Source organism: Lissotriton helveticus, chromosome 6 (assembly GCF_964261635.1).
Source record: "Lissotriton helveticus chromosome 6, aLisHel1.1, whole genome shotgun sequence".
NCBI lineage: Eukaryota > Metazoa > Chordata > Amphibia > Caudata > Salamandridae > Lissotriton > Lissotriton helveticus.
In genome coordinates, this window is record NC_136067.1 from 1,889,842,077 (window position 1) to 1,889,852,251 (window position 10,175).

Below are 10,175 nucleotides of genomic sequence, written 5' to 3' on the forward strand. Positions count from 1 at the left end.
ATCACAGCATCCGTCATGGGCTGCATTTAACATAAATTCTTCCAAAAGACAGTCCTGCATTTAGAAAAGAAATGCAGCAAGTTTTATATAGTGCAAACTCAACCCAAAGGTATTGGAGCGATTTACATGATTCTTTTATTTATCTGGCCCTTAGACTCAAAACCCACCTCCTAAGTCGGCAGCTCAAGCATTAAGCCACAACCTCTACCACAAGAGCAGAAGCATTTTCAATATTATATACAGCTTTATGCCACAAACAACCATTGACAAAGCCAATAGTCCTGGCTTCTTGTAGGTGTAATGTTACTTGTATTATATATCTGGATGCAGTGACATAAGAAGCAAAATATCAGTCGGGTGGCATACTATGCTAAGCACAGATTTTTAGCTTAATTGCTTTTAAGTCACGCCCTTAATTGCATTGGTCACGCCCCTTTGAGAGACCCACAGTTTATTCATCCCACTTAAAGCCCTGGTCCACAAGCACGGTCAGGCTCTTGGCGCACATAGCCTCCGCTGCAGTGCACAGAGACCTTACCCTGCACACAGAGGAAAACAATTAGAGGGAACATTGCTTAAGAGATGTCCTTGGTTGGTTATGCTCCTTATTTCTTGTTTTATGAGTAGTAGTAAAGTACTTTTTTAATAAACCAAAATGCAGGCTGGACAGTGATTTATGTTTATACAATGCTGAGCTTCTAACCACACCATCTCACTGAGTAGCCCTTAGAATGCTTGACTTTGCTTTTCTGAGAGTTCAAATGCTAAATGGGTGTTCTTAGTGATCAATTGTGGGTCCAATAATAGGTACTGAAAACTTTTCCACAGTTGGCGGCAAGTGTTGAAGATCACTAGATTCTAGCCCCAATAAGTTGCTGTTAATAAGTAAATTATTTTGGCACACAACTTGCCTATAATGGAAGAAGGCCAATGGGAAGAAGCAAGCCTGGCGATCCTGTCCCTAGATGAATTGAATGGGTTATGTTGTAGTAGGGGGTGTCAGGCTCCCAGGATCAAGGATAGGGAGATAATTATAGATTTCATAATGAACTAATAGGAGAGACAAGCTGTGAGAAAATGGGGTTCTGTTGCAGTACCCCCCACTTTTTGCCTTGCTTTTAATGCAACTTTGACTGTAAAGTACTGGGCCCCTGCTGTCCAGGTTACCAGTTCCAGTGTTCTTTCCCTATAACTATAGCACAATTGGCCCTTCAGGCCCCATGTAAGTCTCTAGTAAATGGTACCGGGGTACCTTGGGCATTGGGACCGTAGAGGGTCCCCTAGAGACCCCTCACCTAGGCCATGCAGACTGCCACCGTAGCCTGCATGACCTGGTGCAGACAAAAACAACAAAGTCGACATGGAACACTGCCTGTGTGCCATGCCAACTAGCACTGCCTAAGGTATAGGTAAGTCACCCCTCCAGCAGGCCTTACAGCCCTAAGACAGGGTGCACTATACCTCAGGTGTGGGCATATCCGCATGAGCAGATATGCCCCTACAATATATAAGTCCATTCTTAGATATTGTAAGCGCCAGGAAATCCATAGAGAGTATATGGGCTGGAAACTCGACAACTCGTGTTCCCCAGCACCATGATGGCTTCTCAGAACCCAGAAGTGTTTGGTACCAAACTACTCCTATCAATAAACCCACACTGATGCCAGTGTGGGATTTATTGAAACTTGTACTCAGAGGGCACCTCAGATGTGCCCCCTGAAAACCTATCAACCCTGGTGTGGTCACAGACTGGATTTATGCAGCCTGCCACCGCCAGACATGTTTCTGGACCCCTGGGCCGAGAGCCCCCGCTCTCTGGGACCAGAAACAAAAGACATCCTGGGCAGAGGTGTCACACCTCCTCCCCAGGATGGGCCAGTGCTCGAGAGGGAAGCTTCAAAGAACCTGCTGCCTTTGTAATGCGACCCCCAGCCTCTACTGCTAGCAGCAGGTGGCAGCCCCTGGTTTAGACCCCCACTTTGGGTGGGAAAAACTAGGAAGAATAGGAGGTGTGCCCACCTCTGCCAACTCCACCCCTAAGGTGAAGGAGGCGAGGTGAAGCACCTCTTTCAGTCCCCGCCATCTTGAAGATGGGGGTCTCCTCCAATCAGGATTAGGACTATGCCCACTCCCATGGGAGGGTGGCATAATTAAGGGTGTAGACAACCCAGGTAAGGTGTCTATTGGCCCTACCTGTCACTCCCTTAAAATGCCCCTAAATGTAGTATTTAGGTGGCTCCCCCAGACGCTCAAACTAAATCTACGATGACCTTAGAGGCCCGGACACTGATGAGCCGCACCAGCATTAGAGAAGAAGGGCCAGTGACTGACTCTGCACCAGCCCTGCCGGGCCTGTCTGCTGCCTTACGCCTCTGCTACAAAAAGACAACTCATCCTGCAGGCCCAGCAACCTCTAAAGCACTGGGAGGACTGCAAAAGAAACCAGCTACAAAGAAAAAGTACTCTGCCTGAGGAACCGCAAACTCACCTGCAGGCCCACCTCCGCACCTGACGCCCACGGCCCAAGTCCAAGTGGCCCACCGGTCCTACAAAGGTTCCCCAGCACTTCTGAGCTTGAGTCCACAGTGGGCCAACCCCTGACGGACCCCACCTCGACGCCTGCAGCCGTAATCTGACGACACCCCTGACCGCGACCTGCCCAGTAAAAAGATTTCCGACACCTTAAGGACACTCCTCCAGCCAAAGCCCCTGGGCCTTGGAGATCCTGACCGGCGGTGGCCCTATGTCCCCTCGCATCTCTACTTACCTACGCAGCTGTAGGTTTTCTTTCTCTGGCCTGAGCCTGCAGCCTTTCTTCAACCTCGATCTCGTCCATTGAATTGCATTGGGCGCCCGACGCTGTGTTGGCACTCGGCACTCTGCTGCCCCTGTGCCGCTAAAATTCTAAGTTTGGTTCTGCCATGTGGCCCCCCTTGTGCTAACCTTAACCCCAGGAGATCGAACCCTGACATCGCTTTACTCATCTGTGAGCAGCGCGTCTTCGAGGACCCCAGTCTCCACTGATCTGCCACTGGTGGTGCGATTTTGGTGCCCACCTGAACCTTGCCTGGTGTTGATCTAAAACCCCGACAACTGGAACTGTAAGTTGTGTGCTTACCTGTAAAACCGCATTAGTGTTTTCCTCCATAGGATAACATTACAAAGGTTGAAAATTGCAATGTGTCAACCTTGTAAAGTGAAAAGTATTTGTTCTTGAAAAACATACTTACCTTAGAACATTATTCTTGGTCTTAAAATAATACTTGAACAAAGCTTATTTTTCCCAAATTGGTGTGGATCTCCTTTTTGAGTCGTGTGTCATTTATTGGTCATTGTGTGCACAACAAATGTCTTACACTCCTCTGTGTTAGGCCTAAAACTGCTCGACCATACTACCACAAACAGAGCACTGTGGGGTTGAATTGAGCCTTCAGATATTGAATTGAGTCCAGAGATTCTGGGGGAATCTTTGGACTCTGTGCACAGTATAACCACCTAGTGGTATACCATCTACAGAGTCAGCTTCCTACAGCAGGGCAAACAAAACCTTTCAACCTGTGGCGGTTGTTGACTTGTATACCAAGAAATGCGGTGTATTGGGAGAGGATGCGGCATTACGGCCAGAGCTATTGACGTTGGAACTGGGGACCCAGGTTATGATCACGCCGTCAGCTCAACATCTTGGGATTCTGGGTAAATAACTTAAACTTCACATGTCTGAAAAATATGAATGTGAGCTTGTGCAATCTAGCTGGTACTGATGTAAGGCGCACCAATATGTTTGGGTCCATATCGCGCGATATAAAACTGCAAAAAAAATGAGCTCCATGAAACAGTTTGCTATTCTCCTTATTGAGTAAACAATGCTGTGCATAATTATCTACACAGTGTTTTTCATTTCAACTAGTTGAATACTAATTTAGTTGTGGTTTAGAAAAAGTGATTTACTTTTGTTTATTTTATAAATTCATCACTGCCATTTATAGGACAGACTTTGACTTTGAATGTTAAGTGAGATTCCTGACACAATATTGTGGTAAACAATATCGTTTATAAAAATAGTGTGTCAAAATAAGATTTACCACAATATTGTGCTCCTATACTTATACGGTAAGTACAAAAAATATTGTGAAAAAAATATCATTGACACTAATCCCGTCCAAAAATACACACTTTTTTTTACATATTGTATTATATCATTTTAATATAATGTACATTTATTATATATCTATGTAGGGTTATTGATAAGGCGCAACTGTTATTCCAAGGAGTGTCTTGGCGCTGCTGCCAAAAGAGTGTCAACGGGGGAAAGAAGGGAGAGAACTATATTCCACTAACAATTCAAACTATATATAAATATATACCTCTATAAACATGCAAACACTTATATATGTGTGTTTGTAATTATAGAAAAAATATGTATATAGTGTAACTTGATTAATAAAATATCTATTTTACAATATATTAATTTTTTATGTGATCTGTAGTAATATGAAAATATGTGCATATATATTCATAATACATTTAAAATAATAATAAAATTAATTTAATATAAATTAAATATTTTATAAATGATACTACACTACATATCTTTAAACGATTAGAACATTTTAAATAAAAAAACACATTTACAAAACATATTGTAACCATTTAAAACATTTTTAAACAATTTAAAAATTAACATATAATTAAAAATAAAACAATAAATGCTATAAAATCTATTTAACCAATATTATTAAAACTATTGAATGAAGGAATGAATGTATTGTACACTTGTCTAGTGCATGGCCACTCACGAGGAGCATCCTGGCGCTGTACGTTTAGATCTGATAACCCAGAAGCACTGACTAGATGAGGGAGGGGCAGAGTGTATAGGCACCAGAAAAAGCCTGGTCTTTAAATGCTTTTTAAAAACCCCTTCAGATTCTATGAACTGAAGAGGCCAGGGGAGCTGATTTCCTGCATTGGACCACAGCGCTGAAAAGGATTTGCCACCTCGGGTTTCAAGTCTGAATGATGGGGGCTTGAGAAGGCTCATATCGAGAATCTGAAGGTTCTTAGGGTTATGTGATGCAAGAACGTGGCCGTCAAGTATTTGGGACTGGTGGCTTTGAAAGCTCTGAAGACCAGTACGAGGATCTTAAAGAGAATTATTTTATGTACTGGAAGCCCGTGTAGAATTTTAAGAGCTGTGGAGGCCGAACTGCGTCTAGGGAGTTTCAGCATGAATCTGGCCACTACGTGTTGCACAATCTGAAGTTTGTGGAGTATGTATTTTGAGGACCCTGCATGAAGACTATTGCAGTAATTAAGTCTGGAAGTAGTGAGGACAAATGCAACAGTTTTCCTGGCGGCTAATGGCAGGAAGTCAAAAAACGTCCTTAAAGATTTGATTACATTGAAACAAGTCCCTGTCACAGCGAGAGCTTGCAGGCGGAAGGAGAGTGAGGTGTCAAATGTTACTCCAAGATTACTTGCCACTTCCGCTGTGGTGAGGGGGAGTGGGGTACCAAGTCTGGCCACCGCTGCGATGGTAAAAAGCAGTTGGACTTGCCAAATAGCAGGATCTCCATTTTGTCTGTGTTGCATTTTAGATGGTTCAGTTGTATCCACAAAACAACTTCGGTCAAACAGTTTGAAAACTTTGGTTCTGATCCAAAAGACCGTTTGTCCAATGAAAGAATCAGCTGGGTATCATCAGCATATGATGTGATATCAATTCCAAAGAACACTATCAGGAAAATAAGAGGGTCCATATATTTGTTGAATAACGCAGGCTGAGAGATGAGCCCTGCGTAACACCCTCCGCATGCTCTGCAGGATCTAGAAGTGGATCCCGAGCGAAACAAGAAGAACGGTGACACAGGCCCTCGTCAGCAGCAGGCTGGACTACGGCAATGCATTCTATGCAGGAATCCCAGCCAAACACCTACGACGACTACAACGCTTTCAAAACGCCTCCGCCCGACTGATCGTCAACGTCCCCCGCCGCAGCCACATCACCCCCCTCCTGAGAGACCTACACTGGCTCCCCATCAACAAGAGGATCACCTTCAAGCTCCTCACCCACGCACATAAAGCACTCCACAACGCCGGACCAGCCTACCTGAACAGCAGACTCAGCTTCTACACCCCCACCCGCCAGCTCCGCTCCGCCAGCCTCGCCCTTGCCGCTGTTCCCCGCATCCAACGAACGACCTCCGGCGGCAGATCCTTCTCCTACCTCGCCGCCAAGACCTGGAACACCCTCCCTACCCACATACGGCAGACCCAAGACCTATTCGCCTTCAGAAGACTCCTCAAGACCTGGCTCTTCGAGCAGTAGCATCACCCCTCTCCCCTCAGCGCCTTGAGACCCTCACGGGTAAGTAGGGCGCTCTACAAGTACTCGGATTGATTGATTGATTGATTGATTGATTGATTGATGTTACTGGTCTTTGTGCAGATGAAAAAGGCTTTAGAGAGACTACTTGTCTCCTACCTGTTAACAAGGATTTGATCCACTCCAGGGCTTTGTGGGAGATCCCACAGCCCTTGAGAAGTTGAAGGAGTACGTGGTGTGAGATGGTATCAAATGTGGCAGCGAGATGCAGTAGGATCAACACTGCTCGTTTCCCGTTTCTAGGGTGAGTTTTATGGTATCAGAGACTTGCAATAATACTGATTCCATAGAATGTGTGGGGCGGAAACCCAACTGCTGAGGATGAAGTACATAAACATTCTCGAGAAAGGAAGTTAATTGTTCGTTGACCAATTTTTCAAGTATCTTGGTGAGTATCGGAAGCAGTGAGCTGGGGAGCAGACTGGACAAAGTGGCCGGATCCCCAAAGGATTTTTTTGGCCGGATCCCCAAAAGAGGGTTTTACCACTGCTAGTTTCCACTCTGAGGGAACATCAGCCTTGGATAATGAGAAATTGAGGATTATATTGATAAATGGGTTTACTGTATCAACAGCCTTTTGGAGAATGGCGGGGCAGGGGTCATTGGGGGGAGCCTGATTTACAAGAGAGGATGGACTGCCATGATTGTGAAAGTGAAATGTCTTGAAAAGCTGTCAAGGTTGTGGTCCCTTCTTTTGAAGTGACATCTAGTAGATCATTATTGGTGGGAGGAGTTGTCTTAGGGAAGCTTTGTTGAATGGGTAGTGTTTTATCTTCAAATAAAGAGTCAATCTGATCACAGTGGGTTTGAGAGGGGGGTTATCCCTAACAAGTGTCCTAGGTTGAAGGAAGGCTTTGGAGATGTTACAGATAGTTTTTGGATCATACTGGGTCTCTTTGATCTGAGCAGTAAAGTAAGCTCTTTTTGCTGCTTTGATCTGAGCCGGGTAAACTTTCTGCGCCTTTTTAAAGTGCTGCAGGTCCTCAGAACTGAATGCCTGTCGCCACTTTCGTTCCAATTGTTTGCAGCACAGCCGTTACAGTGCTATGGTTTAGGAAAACCATGGAGCTGAAGGATGGGATCTGCAATTATTGGAAAATGTCACAGGGGGCATCTCTATAACTGTATCTGTCATCCGGTATTAAATTAACTGAGGTCTTCTGCTAAGATTCCCATGAAGGTTGGAGTAGAGGAAGATAGACAGGGGGTTAAGTTTGAGTCAGTCATCAGCTTACCACATTTACATACGTTATTGCAGCACTTAATTGTGGTGGTCTGGGGATGGCCATATGAGTTAATTAGGGTTCTGAATTAACTTATGTTCTGACCAGACCTGCTGGATAGAAGTTTCTGCTACCAAACTGGGGTTGCTGGAACAGACCGCATCCAGGGCGTGACCTGCGATATATGTAGGGAAGGTTACAAGTTGCTTAAGGCCAATGATACTTAGGGTGTCAAGGACATTGGATACACCAGGGTCCTTGCTGATCTCCAGATGCAAATTGAAGTCTCCCAGGATGCTGAAGCTGGCATATTGGAGTAGAAAAGGTGTCAGCACTTCTCCTAAGGAGGCCAAGAAATTGTATCCTGGGGCTGGTGGCCGGTAAATTATGGCACATGCAAACAATTGGTTGGGGTTAATCTTAAAACACAAGCAAGCCTTTCAAAGGTGCAGCATTGGAGTGAGTACCTCCTGAGAATGTTTGCTCTAAGAATGAGCATTAATCAGCTCACCTGACGAAGACTTGGTGTTATGGCTGTGGGTATTTGTGGTGATAGGGGGCAGCTCGACCGACAGATTACACATGCCTTTGCACATGATGCAGGATAAATGACCCTTAATACGGGCTAGATTGGAGTCTAAGATTATTAAATATACAATTCCCACTCTAGTTTATGCAACTGTAGGGAAAGTGTTGGATTTCCTAGAGGGTTAGATTTACTATTCCTACTCCAGTTACCACAATAACAGGGAAAGTGTTCAACTTAGGAGGAGGTAGATTTACTATTCCTACTCCAGTCTTAGCAACAATAGGAAAAGCATTGGACTTCGAAGGGGTGAAATTACTATCCCCACCCCGGTGTACACAACAGTAGGGAAAGTATCAGATTATGTAGGGGTTACTTTTACAATCTGCACTCCATACATTGTGAAAGTAGGAAAAGCGTTTTATTTCGAAGTGGTCAAATTTACTATTAACAGTAGGGAAAGTGTTGGACTTTGGAGGGGCAAAATTTACTATCCCCACTCCAGGATGTGCAACTGTAGGGAAAGTGTTGGACTTCAGAGGAGTGAAATTTACTATTCTCACTCCAAACAGGGCAAAGGTAGGGAAAACAATTGATTTTGGATGAATAAAATTGATTATTCCCATTCCAGACATTGCGGCAGTAGGGAAAGCATTTGTTTTTGGAGGGGTCAAATTTACTATTCTCACTCCTGTCAGCGCAACATTAGGGTAAGCGTTGGACTTTGTAGGGGTAAAATGTACTAATCCCACTCCTGTATGTGCAACCGTAGGGAAAGTGCTTGATTGCTGGATTTCAGAGGAGTGAAATTTACTATTCTCACTCCGAACAGGGCAAAAGTAGGGAAAACATTGGATTTTCGATGGGTAAAATTGATTATTCCCATTCCAAACACTACAACAGTAGGGAAAGTGTTTGATTTCGGAGGGGTAAAACGGACTATTCCCACCCTGGTCTGTGCTACAGTAGGGAAAGCGTTGGATTTTGGAGGGATGAAATTTACTATTTCCACTCCAGTCAGCACAACAGTAAAGAAAGTGTTAAACTCTGGATGGGTAAAATGTATCACTCTCACTCCAGCCTCTGCAACAGTAGGGAGAGTGTTGGGTTTTGGAGGGGTGAAATTTACTAATCCCACTCAAAATAGCGCATCAGTAGAGAAAGTGTTGAGCTGCAGAGGTTAATTTTACTCTTCCTACTGCAGTTTAAGCACGAGTAGGGAAATACTTCACTTCAAACACATTCAAATATTAGTAACTCCATGAATGTTGAAAAAATATTGCACTCTAAATTTAAAAAAAACAATTAACATAAGATATATATGTATTAAAAAACAAAAATATTAATCAATTTACATAATTGTTATTCACTAACAAAATTATTAATTAATAGATATTTGTTATTCAACTATTAATTAATTAACTTGCCACCCTGTACACATACCAATCGAGCAGCCTGCACCTAAAATATGGCTATAAGAATAACTATTTCATAACTTCTTTATTTTATTTATTGCCATTTTCAATCAAAAAGTCTCTGCACATGGTACAGGATTCAGTAATTTTCCTATTCATGCGATGGTTCAACAAACACATCTTTTTATATTGACATGTAGTAGATTGTGTTCGCAAATTGCACAATGTGGTGGGAGCCATAAAGGAGCGTAAAATAATAGGAGGTAAGAACAGGATAGGATCCCAAACATTAAATCTCAAAGAGAAGTAGCTAATTTTTCAGCACAACATAGAACAAAAACAAAAATCAATAACTTCTAAAACGCTGCCGAATGTAGCTTACAGGAACTATTGTATTGTATTGTAATTGCATTTACATAGCGCTTACTACCCCTGACGAGACATCAAAGCGCTTTTTCTGTGAGTAGCACGCTACTCCAGGACCCATAGAGGATTAGTGGTGATGGTATAGTGAAATATGAAAGTAATTTGAGTGGTGGATATGTTAGTTAGTTATTTGGATTGAGAAGGACAGTGGAGGGATATAGAAGAGGGAAAAGTGATGTGAATGGTATGAGCATGTCATAACA